The sequence below is a fragment of the Tupaia chinensis genome, unplaced genomic scaffold (genome assembly GCF_000334495.1).
Source record: "Tupaia chinensis unplaced genomic scaffold, TupChi_1.0 Scaffold000561_1, whole genome shotgun sequence".
NCBI classification, from domain to species: domain Eukaryota; kingdom Metazoa; phylum Chordata; class Mammalia; order Scandentia; family Tupaiidae; genus Tupaia; species Tupaia belangeri.
In genome coordinates, this window is record NW_006160074.1 from 686,389 (window position 1) to 709,096 (window position 22,708).

The window sequence follows — 22,708 nt, forward strand, 5'->3', positions numbered from 1 at the left end:
AGGTAACCACGGCACTAAGCCCGCGGAGGGGGGGGGGTCCCAGCAGACGCACTGGGAGTTGGGGAAGGCTGGGATGGGAAGGACAGTCAGGAGCCAGTAGGGGAAGGCCTCCCACGACCTAAGGCTGCAGGGCCAGCCAGCGCCTTCCGCCCGCCTGGCCTGAAGAGCTGCTTCCCTCGAAGTCACTGCACCGCACTGCACGGGGACTCCCGGGACCAGCCGCTAGGACGCCCTCCCCGGTGGTCTCCTGCCATCTTTGGCTGTCCCCTTTCTGCCCTCCCAGTGAGAGTCCTCCGTGTTACTCCTGCCCGAGTCCCCTCTCCCTTTACCTTTTGCTCCCACCTGCAAACTCCAGCCCTCCTTACCCACACCAGACGGGGAAGCCAGTCTCAGGGTCCTCAGGAGACCCAGAACGCACCGTGTGCCTCAGGACTCTCCCGCCCTCGGTGTCTGCCCCTGCCCCTGCCCCTGCCGAGGAACGGCCCGCGAACACACATCCGCTTCAGTTACTCACTCACGGGCGCTAGTTTGGGGGAGGGTGGCGTCTGCTTTACACTTCAGTGGGACCTGGGACTCACTCACACACTGGAGTGTCAGCTAGCAACATGGGAAAGGTGTGTGTGTGTTGTGTGCGTGTGTGCATGTTTTTGATGCGTATGTGTTGTATGTTTTGTGTATGTGTGTCATGTGTTATGTGTATGTTTTAGGTGCATCTGTGTTGTATGTTTTATGTATATGTTTTTGGTGTGTAGTGTTGTGTGTTTTATGTATGTGTGTCATGTGGTGTGTGGTGCGTGGTGTGCGTACTGTGTGTGGTATGTGTATATTTTGTGTGTGTGGTTTTTGTGTGGCATGTGTGTGGCATGTGGTGTGTGGTGTGTGTAGTGTGTGTTGTGTGTATATGTGGTGTGTTAGTGTGTTTGTGTTGTGTGTGTAGTGTGTGGTGTGTATGTGGTATGTGTATATTGTGTGTGTTTGTGTGGCATGTGTGTGCCATGTGGTGTGACATGTGTGTTTCATGTGGCGTGTTTGTATGTATTGTGTGTTGCATGTGTAGTGTGTTGTGTGTATATGTGGTGTGTTAGTGTGCTTGTGTGTGTAGTGTGTAGTGTGTGTGGTGTGTGTAATATGTATATGTTGTGTGTGTTGTGTATAGCGTGTATATGTTGTGCATGCATTGTGTGCGGTATGTGTAGTGTGTGTAAATGTGTTGTGTGTGTATATGTGGATGTGTTTTTGTGTGTGTGTATGTGTTGTGTGTGTGTGTATGTGTTGTGTATGTATATGTGGTGTGTGTGTATGTGGTGTGTGTGTATATGTGGTATGTATTTTTTGTGTGTATATGTGGTGTGTGTGTATGTGGTGTGTGTGTATATGTGGTATGTGGTTTTTTTGTGTGTATGTGGTGTGTGTGTGTGTGTATGTGGTGTGTGTGTATGTGGTGTGTGTGGCACATGTGTGTGTTTGGTGTGTGGCGTGTGTGTTGGGTCCCGGAGGGAAAGAGGAAGAGAAGGAGGCAGAGACTGAGAAAACAGGTTGGATGCTCACAGAAGAGAATCTGAAAAAGCATCTACGAGTAGTCTATAATATTTTCATTTTGCAACTTTTTTTTGGTAAATTTGAAATTATTTCTAAATAAAAGGTTAAGAAAAAACATATTAAAAAGTGAAGAAAATGAAAGCATTTTGCAAAAACTCCAACTATTTGAAAATCTTGTAGTTACATTGTTACAGATATTGCAGGAAAGACCAGCCATACTTATTTCCATCTTTTTTTTTTTTTGAGAGGTTTTCGCTATAGGGCGTGTGTGCTCGCCAGACAGACAGAGAGAGACAGAGAGACAGAAAGCGAGAAATCACCCCCCAGGGGGGATGGCCACGCCGCAATCCCTTCTCCTCCATTTTCCTCTCTGGATCGTGGGCATGCACGCACCCGGCGTGAGTTTAAGCCACTGGGTCTGGGACTAGAACCGTTGTCGGCTACATGGGAGTCCAGCGACATAGCCATTACACTAACTGCTGGTCCCATTATTTCAGTCTTTTGAAACTTATCAGAACTAATTTCATGGTCCAGTTGGAGAGTCTTGGCAATTCTATGTACACTTGTAAATAACTATGATTATTTGATGTATTTTTCTGTATACATCAGAGGTTGTTTGTTAATCATGTTATGTCATCAATATGCTTACTGACTTTTTTGTCAGCTTATTCTATAAATTACTGAGAACAATGTGTTCAATCTCCCATTTGGTTGGGGTCAGCAGCTGGCATAGTGGTTAAGGCTCTGGACTACCACACGGATGACCACAGTTTGAGTCCTGTACCTGGCAGTTTTAAAATCACGCAGGTACGTGTGTGTATGCCCAGAATCCCAAGAAGAGAATAGAGGAGGGATTGTGGCATGCCGTCTCCCCTAGAGAGTGATTTATCACTTTTTCTTTCTCTCTCTCTGTCTCTCTCTGGCCAGTGTATGTACCCTATGGTAAAAACATAAAGAAGAAAAAAAGAGAACTCCTTCTTGGGTTTTCGATGTGTCTATTTCCTAGTGTAATTCTATCATTTTTCTTTTCTTTCTTTTCTTTTTTAGAGATTTTCATCTTAGGGTGCACTCACTGGAGAGAGAGAGAGACAAAGACGGTGAGAGGAAAAGTGAGAAATCTCCCCTCCCCCCAGGAGGGATGGCCACGCTGCAATCCCTTCTCCTCTATTCTCCTCCTGGGATCTTGGCGCCCGTGCGAGTGTGCCCGGCATGATTTTCAAGCCACTGGGTCCGGGACTCTAACTGCAGTCAACCACATGGGAGGTCAGCAACATAACCACTATGCCATCTGCCGGCTCTCTTTTTTTTTTCCCCCTCTGGAGAGGATTTTGCTATAGGGCATATGTGCTCACTGGAAAGACAGAGAGAGAGATAGAGCGACAGAAAGTGAGAAATCGTTCTCCTCCTGGGATCTTGGGCACACAAGCACACGTGCTTGGTCTGAGTTTAAGTTGCCGGGTCCAGGACTCGAACCGAAATCGACTATGTAGGAATCCAACTATCTGCTGGCCCCTCTTTCGCTTGTTTTAAAAGTCAGTGTCGGTCTGCCATGTCACCATCCTGCTTCCCAGCTGAGACTTCAGGTACACACCCCTCTCCAGAGAGTGCGTGCACTTCTGAGAAAGAGAGAAAGAGAGTGCCCCCATCCGGAGGTGTGGTCTGAGGGCAGCAGCCCCAGCGACTCCTGCGAGCTTGGAGCTTGGCAGGAAAGCATCGGCTGCTCCGCCCAGGCGCAACGAGGGTCTCTGAGATGGGCCAGTGGGGCCAGGAGGATGTTGCTCCAGGCTCCTGGGGGTGCCCACGCCGAGAGGTGCTCACCTTGGTCACATGTCCCATCCTCTTCCAGCCATCCCTTAGCCCTGTCCCTGTCCTGTCACTCTTCGAAGGTAACGGCTCCCAACTGTGACCTCTGTACCACCACATTCAGTGGGAATCCCCCTGCAGTATTCCGCCTGTTGGCCATTTCGTCCTCTCTTTTACAGTACGCTTTCTTTATTGTCGCCTATAAAAATAATAACACGTTATGAAATTAATTTCAGAATATGGACCTGAATAATGAAAAAAAAAATCCTGTCACACAGAAGCAATTGATATTTTAAAAACGTATTTATTAGTATTATTTTTATATTTGCTATAGGGTACATAAGCTCACCAGAGAAATAGGGTTGGGGGTGAGAAAGCAAACTGCCAGGTCCAGGACTCGAGCTGCGGTTGGCCACGTGGGAGTCCAGGTCGCCTTTACCGCTGCACCTCCTGCTGGCCCCAAAGTAATTGTTACTAACTGATTAATACAAGCCCAGATCTGTCTTCTTACACATGTTAAGAGAAGGGTGGAGGGACTTGTGATACCGTAAGAATGTGGGTCATAAAGATCCTGATTGAGAAGGGAAGGGTCTGCATTTAACTTGACCGTCTTCGCTCTCCATCTTCCAGGCCGCACACGCCCCCAGTTCTCAATAAAGATCACGCTCAGTTGTTCTCCTCCCACGTGGGGAATTAACAGAACGTGCATGAAAAGAGAGACCATTGGGACCAGCAGTTAGCGTAATGGCTATGTCGCTGGACTCTCATGTAGTCGACCACGGTTCGAGTACTGGACCCAGTGGCTTAAACTCACGCCAGGCGTATGTGCATGTGTGCCCAAGTTCCTGAGAGAGAATGGAGGAGAAGGAATTGTGGTGTGGCCATCCCTCCTGGAAGGTAATTTCTCGCTTTGTCTCTTTCTCTCTCTCTGTCTTTCTGGCGAGCGCAAGCACCCTATAGCAAAAACCTCTCAAAAAAAAAAAATAATAATTAATCTTGGGCCAGCCCATGGCATGGTGGTTAAGGTGCCTGGATCGCAAATGGCGAAATGTGCAGTTCAAGCCCCAGACCCAGCGGATTAGGAAACACACTAGGCATGTGTGCACGTGTGCCCAAAATCCCAAGAGAAGAGAGAGAGAAGAAGGGATTACAGTGTGACCGTGCTCTGTGGGTGGAGGGTGCTCTCTCTCTGTCTCTCTCTCTCTGTCTCTCTGTTTTTCTGTCTCTCTGTAAGTATCACATACCCTATGGTAAAAACTAAACTGAACTGAACTGAACTGAAATGAAATGAAATGCAGGCAAAAGATCAGTGCCACTAACCCCGGTTGGTTAAGGGTCAGCTGTATCACAAACAGTGCTCTTGGCCATCTGTTTCCAGGGGTGCAGAGTAGCAATCCTAGAACAACTCCACCAATATTCTAGGTTGAACAAATAAGGACTTACGGGGACCAGCAGTTAGCTAATGGCTATGTCGCTGGACTCCCATGTAGTGGACCACGGTTCGAGTCCCAGACCCAGTGACTTAAACTCCCGCCGGCGCGTGTGCGTGTGTGCCCGTGCGTGCCCAAGATCCTGAGAGGAGAATGGAGGAGAAGGGATTGCGGCGTGGCCATCCCCCCTGGGGGGGTTATTTCTCGCTTTCTGTCTCTCTGTTTCTCTTTATCTTTCTGGTGAGCGCACACACCCTATAGCAACAACCTCTCAAAAAAACAAAACAAAACAAAACATAAATAAAAAAACAAATAAGGACTTATGTATATCGTAGATAGCTTGGTTTTTTAGTTTCAGAGAAAAACATTACAAATAAGAGGAATGAATGGTAGATTAGCGTCAGATGTCAGTGTGAACTCATGGTTTTTTCTTGTTTGACTTAAAAAAAATGATTTGTCTTCATTCATGAGAGAGTGCTTGTGCACGCGCGTGAGAATGAGGGACACGCCTTCCACAGGGTCTGGTCGTGCCACAATTCCCTTCCTCCGATCCTCCAGGCCCTCCGATCTCAGCACTCGTGTGCCCACCGTGTTTGGACAGCCCGGGCTGGGGATTCAAGCCGTGGTCACCAGGTGGGATCCAGTTTCTCATTTCTGCTGCACCTTGGAGCCAGCCCCTGAACTCAGGTTTTTCAGATATGTATGGGGTTGTCAGAAAAGTCATGACGCATTTTTGTAACAGATGGCACTGGTGCATTTTTGGAAGTACTGGAGTCATTCGCATCCATGTTACTGCTGTGTCGTTTGACAGCTGACAGTTCTAGCTTCATTCTACAAAAAAAAAAAAAAAAAAAAAGAAAATTAAACAATTTGGTTGAGTTTTGGAGATTTTACAACAAGTCGAAGATGGAAGGCCAAACTACATTTTTGCCATATTTTACTGCTTTACTTCCATAAAGGGAAGAACGCACACGTCAAGCTTGTGAAGAGTTGTGTACAGTTTATGGTGACAACAGTGCCAACGATGGTCACGAAATTCCGCGCTGGTGACTTTGATCTCAATGACGCCCCTCGGTCAGGGAGGCCCACCGAGGCTGATGACGACAAAATAAAGGCCTGATAGAGTCAAGCCCATGTTACATGACACGAGAGGTGGCAGGGACTTTGACCATCGTCATTCAGGCGTTCACGACCACCCGGAGGAGCTGGGACGTGTAAGAAGCTCGATATTTGGGTTCCTCATCAACTCAAAGCAGCTCATTTGACGGCACATGTAGACATATGTGATATGCTCATTAAATGTGAGGAAAAGGATCCTATTTTGAGGCGACTGGTAACTGGTGATGAGAACTGGATGGTTTACAACAGCGTGGGGCACAGTCTCGGTCCCAACATGATGATTCGCCTCAAATGACATCGAAACAGACATGCATCAGAGGAAGTTTTGCTCTCGGTGTGGTGGGATTTTAAAGGTGTTTTTTTGAGCGCCTACCAAGGAACCAAGCGATCAATCTGCGTGTGCACTGTTGGCAATTGGACAGTGAACAAATCCTTTGTCTGAAACGTCCAGAGCTCGTTGACTGTAAAGGAGTCATGTCCCATCATGACAACGTGAGACCACACAGAAGTTTAACCACCTGTCAAAACTGATTGGCGTGTGGATGGGATGTGCCGCCACACCCACTGTACTGGCCTGGCCTGGGGCTCTCAGACTTCCGCCTGTTCCGCTCTCTTCAGAACTCCTTGTGTGGTGTAACTGTCAATTCAGACAAGGCTGTAAATCAGCACCTTGTCCACTGAAAAGACAGGTCCTTCCATGAACAAGGAATTATGAAGCTCACTGAGAGATGGCAAAAGGTTATCGAACAAAAACTGGCAATATGTCAGTGATTGATCTTTGTTCTTTGTATAAATAAATGACCTTTGAAAAAATAGTCATGGCTTTTTCGACAATCCAATATATACACTTAGGTATAGCAGTAAATCCAGGCCTGTGTGTACACACATGTCCTAGTTATGGGCTCCGAGAGGGCTCAGAAGCAGTGGTACCCCAGTGACTATACCTAGGACCCAGGTCTTGATGACAAAGCTGCCTTCTCCTGGACTGCCCAGACCAAAAGAGAGAAAATGCAGGATGAGTCTGGCATTCCTCATAGTACCGGAAAGTAAAGTGCTGATGGTGACGAAAAAGGATAGAGACATGTCAAAAGGATGCAGCATGCTGGAAATCATAGGTCATAGGGCAATACAGACGAAACAGTGAGCTGTCACTGTGCAGATATTAGAAGGGCTGAAATCTAAAACAGACAACACCAAACGCTGACAAGGATGTGGAGCACCAGGAACTCTCATTCAATATAGGTGGAAATGCAAACAATAAAGCCACTTTGGAAGACAGTTAAGCCCTTAAGAAAAAAATTTTTTTAGTTGATGGAGGGCTCAATACACTCTCCAGAGACAGACAGACAGACAGACAGAGGGAAAAAACACCTCCCAATAGAGTGTGGTCATGCTGCAATCCTCTCTTCCATTTCTCCACCCAGAGCATGCAGGCACATGGGCTGGTCATATTCTCCAAGGCTCGAGGGCTGGAATTCACAGCCCAGTCAGCCATGTAGGATCCGGCTCCCTTAACCACTAGGCTCTGGGGCCAGCCTAACAGTTTCTTACAAAAGCTAGCAGAATCCAGAAATTGCGTTCCTTGGTATTTACCCCAATGAGTTGAAAGCATGAATGTCCATAATGGCTCTGTTCATAATCGCCAAAAATTTGGATGCAACCAAGATGTCCTTCAGTAGATGAATGGTTAGACAAACTGTCACCTATCCAGACAATGGACTATCATTCAGAGATTAAAACAAATAGCCGTCAAGCCACCAAAAGGCATGAAGTAACCGTTAATGCACGTTGCTAAGTGAACAAGCCAGTCTGATAAAGCTCCTTTCGGTATGATCCCAACTACATGACATTCTGGAAAAGGCAGAAATCACAGTAAGCTCAGTGGTTGCCAGAGGTCTGGAGGAGAGGGGTCAGAGGACTAGGTGGAGCGCCGGGACTTAGCATGGTGAAACATGTACGATACCATCGTGGTGGCAGCACACGTGCGAACTCCGGAGGAGGCTGAACTCAAAGAGGAAGTCCTGATGTGAACTGTGGACTTCGGTGAGTAACAGTGTGTCCACCTGGCTGTCAGTGGGGACATACGTGCCACAGTCATGTGAGATATTAGTAACAGAGGAGGCCGGGTGAGGCCGGGCGTGAGGGACTGCAGCCGGCTCTCCACACGTACGGTTTCGCATCCCCAGAGTCAGCCAGCTGCAGCTCAAAATTCTTGGGGGAAAAATTGGTTGCAGCCATTTTAAACATTTGCAGACGTTTTTGTGTTTTTTTTTTTTTTTTTTTTTTTTTCTACACAATGCTGTATAGCAACTATTAATATTTACAAAGCATTTACTTGCTATGTACATTATATTATACATATCACCTTAGGTATGTTACGAGTTATATATAGGTATATTAGGTATATTACAAGTAATATACAAGGATATTATAAGTAGTACACAGGTATATTACAAGCAATCTGGGGATGATTTAAAGTACACGGGAGGACGGGGACCAGCAGGTGGCATTAAGGCGCTGGACTCTCACATGGCTGATCACGGTTGAAGTCTCAGACCTGATCGCTTACTTTCTCACTCTCTCTCTCTCTCTCTTTCTGTCTCTGTCTCTTCCTGGTGAGTGCACGTGCCCTACAACAAGATTAAAAATAATAATAATACAGCAAGATTAATAATAATAATAATAATAATAAAATTATATAGAGGAGGTGTTTAGGCCATAGGTAAAGACTATGCCATTCTATATAAGGGATTTGAACATCCTGGAATTACGGTCTCTGAGGGGGACCTGGGACCAAACTTCTGCTCACACTGAAGGGTGACAGGGGTGGGAACTCTCTCTACTTGTGGCTCGATTTTTCTGTAAGACCTGAAGCTGCTCTAAACCTAGTCTATGTAATGGAAAAGGAAGAAGGACCCGGGAACCAAGCTGAGTAAAGGACCTAGTGGCCAAGGCTAGAGTAATCTGATACAAAATAGAGAGAGAGTACTGGATTCTAAGCCAGAGAAGAGCATCAATATACTGATGGAAATAAATGATTGACTAAATAAATCAATGAGACGGGACTGACATTTTTAAAAAAAAATTATTTATTTAATTTTATGTATTATTATTATTTTTTAATTTGACCGGAAAGACACATAGACGGGGTGGGGGAAGAGAGAGAAAGACAGGGAGAGAGATTGGAAAACTGAGAAAGCAAACCGCCACGTCCAGCATTTAAACTCTGGCCGGCCTATGGGAGTCCAGCACCCTAACCACTGTGCCACCTGCTGGCCCCCCTTTATTTAAGAGGTTTTTTCCTCAGGGTGCATGCACTCACCTGAGAAAGAGAAAGAGACAAAGACAGTGAGAGGGAAAGTGAGAACTCACCCCCAGGGGGACGGCCACGCCACAATCCCTTCTCCATGCTCCCCCTGGGGTCTTTAGCACGCACACACACACATGCCCAGAGTGATTTTCAAGCCACCAGGTCCTCAAACCATGGTCCACCCTGTGGGAGTCCAGTGACGTAACCGCTATGCCATCCGCTTGGTTCTGGGACACAGCTTTTTTACAGAGAATTCCAAATCATAAATGTAGAAAGAGGAGGCCGATAGAGCTGGCGGTCGTGTGGTGATTAAAGAGGCTGGATGACCCAGTGGCTAGAAGAACATGCCAGATGTGTGGTATGAGTGTCCCAAATCCCTCAAGAATGGAGGAGAAGGGATTGCAGCAGGGCCGGCCTCCCTGGGGAATGATTTCTCACTTTTCCTCTCTCTCTGTCTCTGCCTTTCTCCAGTGCCCTATACCAAAACTAGAAAGAAAGAAGAAAGATAGAGAAGGGGGCCACCAGACCTCATTATAATATAAAGGCAATGACCACTCCAGGCCAACGCTGGTGAGTGTCCCAGATTCCCACTCGAAAACTATGTATTAATTCCTGTGTTTTTTTTTTTAATTATTTAATTTTATTTATTATGATTATTTTAATTTGTTATAGGGCACATGTACTTGCCAGAGAGAGAGAGAAAAGTGGGAAAGCAAGCCACCAGGTCTGGGATTCAAACTGCAGTTGACTGTGGCCTCCATGCCACCTGCTGGCCCTTTAATATGTGTCCACGAATTACGTGAGACACCTCCTCCAGGAGGTGAGGACTAAGTCTCCTATCCTGTGTTAGGACTGGACTTATGACTCACTTCTAACCACAGAGTATGGAGCGATGAAAACAGTGGCTTTCTACTTTTCTTTCTGTAACAGCGGGTTTCTTGACAGTGGAGGAAGCTGCGTGACTGCAGTTAACAGCTCCTGTGACAGGTCGGTCGATCTCGTAGGCCGCCAGATGTGACACGATGGGAAGGCACTTCTGTCCTTGCAGAATTCTTCCTCTGAATCCGTTCCACTCTGGTCATGAGCAAACATCAGACACACGCAAAGTGAGAGTGAGTCAACAAAACGCCTGACCGGGAATCTTTCAAAGTGTCAGGTGGTGACGCCAGCAGGTTACGTAGTGGTTAAGGAAGGCTTTGGACACCCACATGGCCCATGTGGTTCGAGTCCCAGACCCGGTGGTTTGAAACTCATGCTGGGCGTGTGAGTGTGTGTGTATGTGTGTGTGCCCAAAATCCCAGGAGGAGAATGGAGAAGGGATTGTGGTATGGCCATCCCCCCGGGGGGTGACTTCTCACTTCCCCTCTCTCCAATGAGTACACTCACCTATGGCAAAACCCTTAAAAGAAAAACAGCCAACAAACACGTGTCCAGTGGTGAAAGACACGAAAGACTTGGATATGACGTGGGCTGGAGGAGACCGGGGAGAGCTGACTGCTCATGGCGCTGTGGGATCCTAGACTGGACCCCAAAACAGAACCTGGAGCTCAGTGGAAAAGTAGCAAAATCTGAACACGGTTCAGAACTTACTCTATTTTTTTTTTTTTTTGACTGCCAGAAGGCCCTTCAGAGAGTGTGTGCATCTCCAGCAGACATGGCCATGCGGGACCCTTTCTCTCTCTGTCCTGCGGGGATCTGGGGTGCTTGCTGTGTTTCTCAAACCCCGGGGCCAGGACTCAAAGCAGTTGTTCATTTGAAACTCATGCTGGGCGTGTGAGTGTGTGTGTATGTGTGTGTGCCCAAAATCCCAGGAGGAGAATGGAGAAGGGATTGTGGTATGGCCATCCCCCCGGGGGGTGACTTCTCACTTCCCCTCTCTCCAATGAGTACACTCACCTATGGCAAAACCCTTAAAAGAAAAACAGCCAACAAACACGTGTCCAGTGGTGAAAGACACGAAAGACTTGGATATGACGTGGGCTGGAGGAGACCGGGGAGAGCTGACTGCTCATGGCGCTGTGGGATCCTAGACTGGACCCCAAAACAGAACCTGGAGCTCAGTGGAAAAGTAGCAAAATCTGAACACGGTTCAGAACTTACTCTATTTTTTTTTTTTTTTGACTGCCAGAAGGCCCTTCAGAGAGTGTGTGCATCTCCAGCAGACATGGCCATGCGGGACCCTTTCTCTCTCTGTCCTGCGGGGATCTGGGGTGCTTGCTGTGTTTCTCAAACCCCGGGGCCAGGACTCAAAGCAGTTGTTCAGGTAGGAGAAGACTCCCTTAATTAGTAAGCCCCAGGGCTGACCCAGAGCTACCGCTTACTGAACAGCATTTTTCTAATGAGAGCATCTTCGTTTGGACAAATATTGAGTCGTTGGGAGAGTCAGGACGCATTTTGGCATAGAACAACGTAGAAAAATACATCATGACTTTGCTGACGACCCACAGTTATGTCAAATTTAACAGCAAGGAAGTGGGATGGAGGTATGCAAGGAACACTGCAGATTTTCTGTGCATCTAAATTTACATCTAAATAAAAAGTATAAAAGATAAATTAGTAAATGGAAACTGAAGCTATTGCTAAATTTTAGGTAAGTGGTTTGTGTGTGTGTGTGTGTGTGTGTGTGTGTGTGTGTGTGTATGTTTCTTTTCCCTCCTATAAGTGTTATGAGTTCTTCACAGGCTCATTAAAGTTAAGAAATGTAATCGGGACCAGCAGTTGGCGAAATGGCTATATGGCTGGATTCCCATGTAGCCAACCGCAGCTTGAGTCCCAGACCCGGTGGCTTAAACTCCCGCCAGGTGTGTGTGCGTACGTGCCCAAGATCCCAAGAGGAAAGTGGAGGAGAAGGGATTGCGGCATGGCCATCCCCCTTGGGGGGTTGATGTCTCAATTTCTGTCTCTCTGTCTTTGTCTTTCTGGTGAGTGCACACGCCCTTTAGCAAAAACCTCTAAAAAAAAAAAAGAAATGTAATCGTGCAAAACATTAATTATGAAATTATAATAATTATGTTATTTTAAAATGCCATTTTTCTGGGGCCAGCAGGTGGTATGGTGGTTAAAGGTGCTGGACTCCCACTTAGCTGACCATGGTTTGAGTCCTGAACCAGCTTGCTTTCTCACTTTCCTTCTCTTTCTCTCGCTCATTTGCTCTATCCTTCTCTAGTCAAGTTAAAATAAATAAATAAAGTTTAAATACAATAATTCTTTTTAAAAAAATGCCATTTTCCCAACTTGACCCCATATTGATGGACTCTTGGCGTGAAAACCGAGGAGATGATCACATTCACACTTCCTCCCACCTCTCTGCCGTCTCGCGGTCCTTCCTAGTCTTATTAACATTATTTTTATCATTGACGTGTATAACATTTGCACTGCAAATTCACCAAGATTTATATATGTGTGTGTGTATTTGTATATGTATATAATTATTTTATTTAATCTTACTTATTATTATTATTATTACTATTGTTTGACCAGAGAGAGAAGGCAAGTGAGAAAGCAAGTCACCAGGTCTGGGACTCGAACTGCGGTTGACCATGTGGGAGTCCAGAGCCCTAACCACCATGCCACCTGCCAGCCCTCTATATATTTTAAGTCTAACATCAAATCCGTTTACTGTTTCTACATTTAAACAGATTTCAGGTTTATCACCGGTGTATTTACTCTGACTTCTCAATTCTGAGCAACTAGATGTCACGGCCCAATAGTTTGTTTCAAAAAGAACTAAGAGTCATTCGTTCCCGGATGCTTGGGAAGGTCTGGGCAGGAAACCTACCTGCAGACATCTCTTAGGTCTCCCTCTCTGTCCTATGGGACCCTATTGAGGTCGCCCTGCTGCCTCCTACACAACACATTTCTAGAGGGACCCTGTGGCCAGCCTGTTTCCCATTGGCGTGACCTGACACTTCCGGCGGAGTGCCTGGATAATTCTCTTTGGCCTTCCAGTTTGGGACCCACATTAGAACACACTTGACACGGCTGGTCCTGAGTCCCGCCTGCATCTCCGCATTCAGATTGCTCAGTTAGGAAAGCCTTTCTGCTCGGTCTGAGGATTTCCACACTGGTTCCATTTCTTTCATCTCTCGCTTTTCAGGAACACAACTGTGTGACATGTCCTTGGGGCCTGTCCTCCACATCTCTCAGTCTTCTGACTATTATGGGTTGTGTTGTGGCCTCTCCCTCCCCCAGATATGTCCAAGCCCTAATGCCCATGCCCTCGGAACGTGACCTGCTAGTGAGATAGGGTCACGGCACGGGCATGAATTGTGATGAGGCCACACTGGATCAGAGTAGGCCCGTCATCCAAAATGACTAGTGTCCTTGTAAAAAAGGAGACGTGGACACACAGAGAGAAGGGACAGGCTGATGCAGGCAGAAGCCGAAGAAAGCCAAGGGCAGTCGGCCTCCCCTGAAGCCAGGGCAGAGCTAGGCACAGGTCCCCACCAGGCCCTTGAGCAGCCAACAGCGCTGACACCCGGAGTCCAGGACTGAGGGAGACCGTCGCACTTGCTCTGAGCCACTTGGGCTGCGGCACTTGGTTTGGACAGCCCCGGGAAACTCACTCACTGTGTTTATACGTGTGTTGGTTCCTCTCCGCTTACTTTCTGTTTTCCTCAGATGCTCACTACGTGACTCTCCCCGCCCCGAGTCTCTGCTCATCCCAGGAGTTGTTTTGCTTCTTTTCAATATGGCTTTACATTTCAGAACGCCTTTATTTCTTGCTTCTGTTTCCTCCCTGAGTGCTTCTGACGTTCTTTCTGCCCACGGCCTTATAAATGCTTTATGGAACCCTTGGCACTTCTCAGCTCGTTCAGGAAGACAGATCACCCACAGTCTCTCTGTGCCCGTGGAGGACTGCGTGTTTGAATGCTCCCTGTTTCTTTCTTTCTTTCTTTTTTTTTTTTGCATAGGGTGCGTGTGCTGGGGGAGGGGGCAGGAAATCACCCCCCGGGGGGGGGGATGGTCACGCTGCAATCCATTCTCCTCCATTCTTCTCTTGGAAGAATTGTACCCAGAGTGGTCTTTAAGCCACTGGGTCCAGGGCTTGAACTGTGGTTAGCCACGTGAGAATCCAGTGCCTTAGCCCTTACACCTCCTGCCGGCCCCTCTGTTTTGTTTTTATGTACGTTCTCATGTGACGTAAGATATTTTGCCTCTTGCTTATATTCCTTACTTCTAATTCCTCCTTTTATTATTTAAAAAAATGTTTTCTTTTAAGCCCAGCGATGGTTCCCTTGTGATTATTCTTCATCCTGGAACGGGGCCAGCCGTTAGATGAAGGATAATGCTGAAAGGGGCAGGGTAGGTAACCTGGAGGACGATTAGGTGTGTGCTCCCCACACACTCTTTTGAAAGCACGTCCCTACCAGTGTGGGCTCTGAGGGTTGGAGAGACTCTCAGCAGAGCCCTCTAGGGGCCAGGACTGCTGCCGCCGCCTCCTTCCTCTGCACAGAGATCCCCTGGTGCTGGGAGGTGCTGGGGGCCAGGCAAGGAGAGCATGAGGCAGAAGTGCCCTTCTTTTATTTATTTATTTTTTAAAGAGTGTTTTCCTCAGGACAGGTGTACTCTAGGGGAGAGACAGAGACAGTGAGAGGGAAAGTGAGAACTCACCCCCCAGGGGAGATGGCCATGCTGTAATCCCCTCTCCTCCTTTCTCCTTCTGGGATCTTGGGCACATGCACACACACACACACACACACACACACACACACCTGCAGTGGTTTTCAAACCACCGAGTCCAGGACTTGAACCTCAGTAGGCTGTGTGGAGTTCAGTGACGTAACCACTATGCCATCTGCTGGTCCCCGCCAGCCCTCTTCTTGACCGGCTCCACCTGTAGTATTGAACTGGGTCTCCGTGGGTTTGTCTCTGACGCCTCCACCCAGACGCTGCCATCCTCAGACGAGGCTTCTCCGAGTGCTGTGAGGAGAGTGGCTGCCTCCTCCCTTTGCTCTCTTGAACAGGTCAGATGAGGGGGGCTTCGGTCTGGAGTTGGACTGTAGGGGCCGGCCGGTGGCATAGGAGCACACTCGTTTGCAATGCTGGATCCACGGGGAAGGCCCGAGAGTTGAATCCGGGCCCTCCCTGTGCATGCCCATTTAACAGAAGTGTGTAGGTGGTTGGATCCCGCATGGCCAATTGTGCAGTTCAGCTCCCGGACATGTTGGCTTGAAAAACACACCGGGTGCATGTGCGTGTGTGTCCAAAGTCCCCAAAGAAGGGAGACATAGAGGAAGGGGTGGTGACAGGACTGTCCCCCATGGAGGGAGGTGTGTTCTCACTCTCCCTCTCTCTCTGTCTCCACTGAGTGCATACATACTCTGGCAATTTAAAAAAGAAAAAGAAAAATAGGGTCAGCAGATGACATCGCGGTTGGCCATCGGATTCCTGTGTGGCCAACCAAGGTTCAAGTCCTGGACCCAGTGGCTTTAAAATCACACTGGGCACGTTGTATGCGAGCCCCATATCCCAGGAGGGGAGGAGAATGGAGAAGGGCTTGTGGCATGGCCATCCCCCCGCGGGACAATTTCTCACTTTCCCTCTTGCTATCTCTGTCTCTCCAACGAGTGCATGTGACCTAAGGCAAAAACCACTAAAAAAAACCCAAAAGAACCAAAAAAAACAATGTTTAAGTTCATTTTGGTGCAAAAATTTTTTAAATCCATGCATCATGTTTTCCTGAGACACATTTTCCATGAACTTTCTGAAGACTGTGATTTGTTTGTTTGTTTTTTGTTTTTGAGAGGTTTTTGCTATAGGGCACGTGCGCTCGACAGAGAGAGACAGAGAGACAGAGAGACAGAAAGCGAGAAATCACCCCCCAGGAGAGATGGCCATGCCTCAATCCCTTCTCCTCTATTCTCCTCTCAGGATCTTGGGCATGCACGCACACGCGCCCGGCGTGAGTTTAAGCCACTGGGTCCGGGATTCGAACCATGGTTGACTACATGGGAGTCCAGCGACATAGCCATTACGCTAACTGCTGGTCCCTAAGACATGATTTTTAAAAGCCCCATGAGTAGTGTATATTGTTCACCTTCTGTGGATGTAGTGCCCTTTTCTTCTTTACTCATGATAGAGCACGTGCAAGTGCATGTGAGAGGGAGAGAGAGAAGCTGTCTCCTCGGGGCTGATCACGCCTTGATCCCCTCCTTGGTCCTGCACCTGTTGGACCTGTGGCGTGTGAGCATGTGGCTGCTGTGTCTGAGGCTGGCTGGGCCGGGGACTCAAACCGCTGTCGTGTATGGACTTGCTTCTCTTGGGCTGTGCATTGCCGCTGCACCATGATTTTGTACTTTCAGTTTGACGATCGCAAGGTATATTTTATTATTTATGCCTTAGATAAAATATTATTCAGTAACCTAAGTTTACCTTTACATGGTAGGAGACTTTTATCTTTAACAACCTGATGTGGTATTAATTCCTGTGTTACCTGAAAACAGAAGGATTTTGTCCTAACTCCCATCTGGGTAAATTTATGTGTTTAGGCATGATGCGATGAGCCCTGTAGGCAAGGCTTCGAGAGTCACCTTTATGAGGAACAGTCGGTGCATCCAGCTTATCAACCAATTTTGCTTATTTGAAGGCCATTATAAGTCAGCCATTTACTGGAACAGTGAATGTTTTTCCCATTTAAAAAATGTTTTCATTTTTTCTTCAGTTTGTTAGAGGGTGCATGTGCTCCTTGGAGAGAGACGGGAGGGAGAGAAGGCAGAGGGAGGAAGCACTCCCCGTGGGGCAGGGTCTCACTGCCACCTGTTCTCCACTTTGCTTCCTTGTGGGGATTTTGGGCATGCGTGCACATGGGCCTGGCATGTGTTTCATGCTGCCGTCTGAGTTGCGGTTGGCTGTGATTGGCTGTGTGGGATCCAGCTTCAGGCCACAGGCTGGCCCTAAGGAGTTTTAAAAGGTAATAATACCTTATAAAGGAGGCTAGGGTTTTTGACTTCACTTGAACATTCCTAAAGGCAAGTTTTTAGTCATTTATTGTGCTCAAACTTTCATTTTCATCTTCTGTGGTGGACTTTTAAAGCACCTTCGTGGTTCTCAGAAGACTGGTGGAATTTTCCCTTTTTCCAGAAATGAAAACCAAGGTGCCACTTAGTGAGAGCAAGTTTGGTTTTCTGAACCTCAGTTTTGTTGTGTACCCAGGTCTCCTGATTTTAGTTGGCGCTATTTCCTCTGTTCTGCAGCTGCCTTGTAAGGCAGGTGGGTCTCACTCGACCACTGTAAAAGGAGTGAGCGGAGAGGACGGGGTGGGGTAGAGGAGGTCCAGCACGTGAGGTTGGTGGACTTGTCCTGCGCACTGTCACTGAGGGGGCAACGTGGAGGCCGATGCTTGGGTTAATGAGCTTATTGTTCTAGTCTAAAAAATACCTTGTGGATCAGCCATTATTAATTAAATGTGTAACCCATTGTAGAGTAGTAGTTTCATTCATTGAATCAAGTTATACACTTTTTAAAAAAGAATTAATTTTATTTATTATTATTATTTTTTAACTCTTCAGAGAGAAGCAGAGAGAGAGAGGAAAACAAGAAAGTAAGCGGCCAGGTCTGGGATTTGAACCATGGTCAGCCATGTGGGAATGTCCTGCACCTTAATCATCACGCCACCTGCTGATCCCTGGGATGAGTTTGAAGCCACCGGGTCCAAGATTTTAACTGTGGTGGACTATGTGGGAGTTCAACAATTCAAATATTATGCCATCTGCTGGTCCCCCAGTCACTCTCTCCAGTGAACACACACACCAACAGGACTGTCCCCCATGGAGGGAGGTGTGTTCTCACTCTCCCTCTCTCTCTGTCTCCACTGAGTGCATACATACTCTGGCAATTTAAAAAAGAAAAAGCATACTCTGGCAATTTAAAAAAGAAAAAGAAAAATAGGGTCAGCAGATGACATAGCGGTTGGCCATCGGATTCCTGTGTGGCCAACCAAGGTTCAAGTCCTGGACCCGGTGGCTTTAAAATCACACTGGGCACGTTGCATGCGTGCCCAATATCCCAGGAGGGGAGGAGAATGGAGAAGGGTTGTGGCATGGCCATCCCCCCGCGGGACAATTTCTCACTTTCCCTCTTGCTATCTCTGTCTCTCCAACGAGTGCATGTGACCTAAGGCAAAAACCACTAAAAAAAACCCAAAAGAACCAAAAAAAACAATGTTTAAGTTCATTTTGGTGCAAAAATTTTTTAAATCCATGCATCATGTTTTCCTGAGACACATTTTCCATGAACTTTCTGAAGACTGTGATTTGTTTGTTTGTTTTTTGTTTTTGAGAGGTTTTTGCTATAGGGCACGTGCGCTCGACAGAGAGAGACAGAGAGACAGAGAGACAGAAAGCGAGAAATCACCCCCCAGGAGAGATGGCCATGCCTCAATCCCTTCTCCTCTATTCTCCTCTCAGGATCTTGGGCATGCACGCACACGCGCCCGGCGTGAGTTTAAGCCACTGGGTCCGGGATTCGAACCATGGTTGACTACGTGGGAATTCAGCGACATAGCCATTACTCCAACTGCTGATCCCAAGAGTCCTATTTTATGGCATTTAGCGAAGATACTTCCTGGTTGAGTCAGAGATGGAGATCTTTCTCCATTTGTTTTTCCTCTCGAATCCATTATTGTTTCAGTGGGTCGTCTTAGTTTCTGCATTCTGTGAGAACTCCCCCCTTGACTTCTGAACCCCGAGACACATTTTTTTCTCTTACATTTATTTATTTATTGGGAGAGAGAGAGGCTCAGCAAGGTCTCAGCACAGTGCAACCCCCCAGCCTCCCAGCCTGGCAGAATCACAGGTGTTGGCGGGTGCACTTTGACATGCTTGGGTTGACCCAGAATCGAACCCGGGCCCTCCCTGTGGCTCCCGTATCACCCAGTGCTGCCTATCACGCTGGCTCCGAGATGCACAAGACGCACTCTTCATTCTCCCCTTTCCTTGCAGGCGGCCTTTCTCACACTGCTAAGCCACCTGCCGGCTCCACAGGGTAAACTTTCAATAAACGGTGGCTGCTGTTGCTTTCAGTAATGTTATTGTTATTAAGCCTACGGCTTGCTTTCTTCTTCTCCTTCTTCTTCTTCCTCCTCCTCCTCCTTCTTCTTTTTTAGGTTCTTGCCATAGAGTGCCTGCAATTGCTGGAGGGAGACAGAAAGCCAGGGAGAGGGAGAGGGAGAAATTACTTCCCACGGGGCATGGTCGTGCTGCAATTCCTCCTCCTCTGTTCTCCTCCTGGGATTTGGGAATGTGTGCACACATAGCCAGCATGATTTTCAAGCTGCCGGGTCTGGGACTCAGATTGCAATGGACTATCTTGAAGTCCAGAGCCTCAACCACTGTGCCACCTGCTGACCCCAGGCCTATAGCTTTTGGAACAAGGCATGTGCAGAGTGAGGAAGGGATGACTGAAAGAATAAGTGGAGGGTGGAGAATGAGCGCAAGGCTAGAACACAGAGGATGAGCAAAGGAGGACGATGGATGAGGGCTAGAGGGTGGATGGATGGATGCGTGCATGAATGGCTGGGTGGGTGGGTGGCAGGCGGGTGGGCGGGTACATCAATGACCGCGGGACTGTCCTCTCCTAAGTAAGGATGGGTTCAAGGGGGTGAGAAAATGGCAGGAAGGCCGAAAGGTCATGGCGGTTGGAAACAAGAGTCAACGCCTGCTTGTCGCCCATGCCTAGACCAAGCCCAGAACTCCACTAGCTCAGAACTTACCGCCAGCGACTGTCACTGGGCCATCTTGAGGACCTTCCCCAGAATAAGACTTCTGTGGAGCGTCCAAGATGCCAAATGCTGGGTGGGAAAGCTTACTGGCCATGGAGTGGTTCTCCAGGAAAGAGAGTCCTTGGGCCTGGACCCCCTGGCGAGGAGGAGGGACCCGAGCATCTCAGAGGCAGATTCCTCGCTGTGTGAGCTGACCCTCACCTCAGACCTCAGGCGCCTTCTAGGTATACTCTGGACAAGGCTCAGGAAATGACCCCCACCCGCCCGCCCAAACAGGATTGCCAGAGGGATGAGGAGCAGGGGGCACCCAGGAGAGGGCCTGGAGGGGACCCAGCACCAGCAGGGACTGAGAGTCCTCCAGGCCACCCCGCTGAGCAGAAGGAGACAGAGGCAAGAGGGGGCAGTCACTTCCCCAGATGCCCTGCAGGTCGGTGGGTGGAAGAATTGGAACGGAGCAGGGCCCTGGGCTCCATAGTCCTCTCCCCATCCTCGCTGCTATCTATTCCTTGGCTGCTAGGGGGCGCTACCCAGCAATCTCGGGGCCTCTCAGCGGTGGCTGGGGACGGTTTGCACTGAGGAGCTGTCGCACTTTCCACAGCAACGTCAGCTGCGGCCCAGATGACCCACTCCCCGGGACTCCTGGGCTCTGACCGCTCTCAGGCCCAGTGTGGGTGTTGGACTCTGGCCTAGGGAAGGGAGTGAGGACAGAACGGTGGTCCCTTGGGAGCTGCAGGTAAGGCAGTGCCAGGGGAAATTCGGTCGCTACAGTGGACACGCGGTCCCTGGGTGGTGGGGCCTGTGCAAGGGGAAGGAATCCTGGCTCTCCCCTTGCCAGCTGCGTGGCCTTCCCAGAGGTACCTCCTCTCTGCCTGCATTTCACAGCCGGATAAAGAAGGGCCATGGGGCAGGGGGTTCACTGCTTTCACTGTTGGCCACTCCCCCCAGGGGGCGATTTCTTTTTCTTTTTTTTGGAGAGGTTTTTGCTATAGGGCGCATGCGCTCGCCAGACAGACAGAGACAGAGAGATAGAAAGCGAGAAATCACCCCCCAGGGGGGGATGGTCACTCTGCAATCCCTTCTCCTCCATTCTCCTCTTGGGATCTTGGGCACGCTAGCACACGCGCCTGGCGTGAGTGTAAGCCACTGGATCCGGGACTCGAACCACGGTTGACTACATGGGAGTTCAGCGACATAGCCATTACTCTAACTGCTGATCCCCTCAGGGGGTGATTTCTCATTTTCTCTCTCTTTCTGTCTCTCCTGAAACCACATGTGCCCTACAACAAAAATCTGTCTCAAAAAAAAAAAAAAAAAAAAAAAAGAAGAGAAAAGAAAAAGAAAAAACCATCCTCGGTTTCCAGTGTAGGGACAGAGTGAAGGAGGACCTAGGCAAGACCAGGCTCTCAAGAAAGGACCCCTTAGCCCAGCTGCCATGGTGCAGACAGGGGGCGCCACTGCACAATGGTGGTGCCACATGAGAAGGCTTGGGTCCGGATCCTGGGGTGCTGGCACGTGCTGGGTGTGCCTGTGGTCCTGGCTGGCCAGAGGGCTGGGGATGGGGTGGGATCATGGCATGGCCATTGTTGGGGATTCTCTCTCTCTCTCTCTCTCCCTCTAGAAATGAGTAAATCAACTTTGGGGCGGGGAGAAAGACCCCTGCGAGCCTGTGGCATCGTGAGACTGACGTGAGCTCAGACGAGACGCCCCGTGCTGCCCAGCAGACATGCCGTGCTTAGGCGGGGAAACGCCAGATTGCCAACTGGTCTATGCATTGTTGCCCCGTCTGATGCCATGGCACACATGTATGCCTAGAGAAAAGGCTGAAGGCTAGCCTAGAATGTTCGCAGTGGAGGTTTCTGTTTTCTTTTCTATACTTAGATGAGTTTGGACGGAGGCAAGGCTGGGACGGGGACACCCGTGTTCTGATCGCCCCTCGGCGCTGACTTGCTGGGAGACCTTGGGCAAGCCCCCTTCCCTCTGTGGTTCTCAGCATCCTCCCTTGTAGATGGAGCACTGCCCAGTGCTCCCCTGGGTCCCTCATGGCTGCCTGCTCAGACTGGGGTCTTGGGGATCCTTGCAGTCTATAAAACTATCCCAAAAGTTTGCAGCTTTCGCTAATGGTCAAATCTAAGGCATGAGTTTGCACATGTGAAGTACCGAGACCTACATCAGGCACAGGGGAGCCTCCGTCCTGGGAGTTACTGTAGTCAGGGAGAAAGGCTCTTGCCGTTATGGAGACAATGGCTCTTTGGCAGTGATAATTCACAATGGAGACACTTCCTAGGCAAGATTTTGGTTCGCGGGTCATGGTCTCCCCAACCAGGGCCTGTGGACTCAGGAGTCCCCGAGGCATGTTTTCTCCTGGAACAGGGACCTGGTACTCAAGTTCGGACTAGAAGCCCGGGTCTGGGCCCCACATCGCAGCGAATATGGGCGCGATCTTTCTTGCGCCTGTTTTCACAGCCTCCCTTTAGCTGGGATGACTTGCTTTTTCCTGAGCTTGGAGGAGATCTTGGAAATCCTTGTACCTTTCCCAGGAAAATGAGTCCCTGAGGAGGCCTGCCCGCCCGCGGGCTCGCTGCAGCACCTGTGTTCTGTAACACAGCCCTAATTGAAATCACATTAACATTATGATTCCATTACGGGGAACAAGAGGCTGGCTGCAGGAACGCGCCCCACGGGGCGTCATCGGCTGGACTGGATCATTTATAAAGGGCTGTGCATCTGCTCGGAGCTTCAGTGTTAAGTAAGGCAGACAGGGGCCTATTCATTATTAACAAGGCTCTT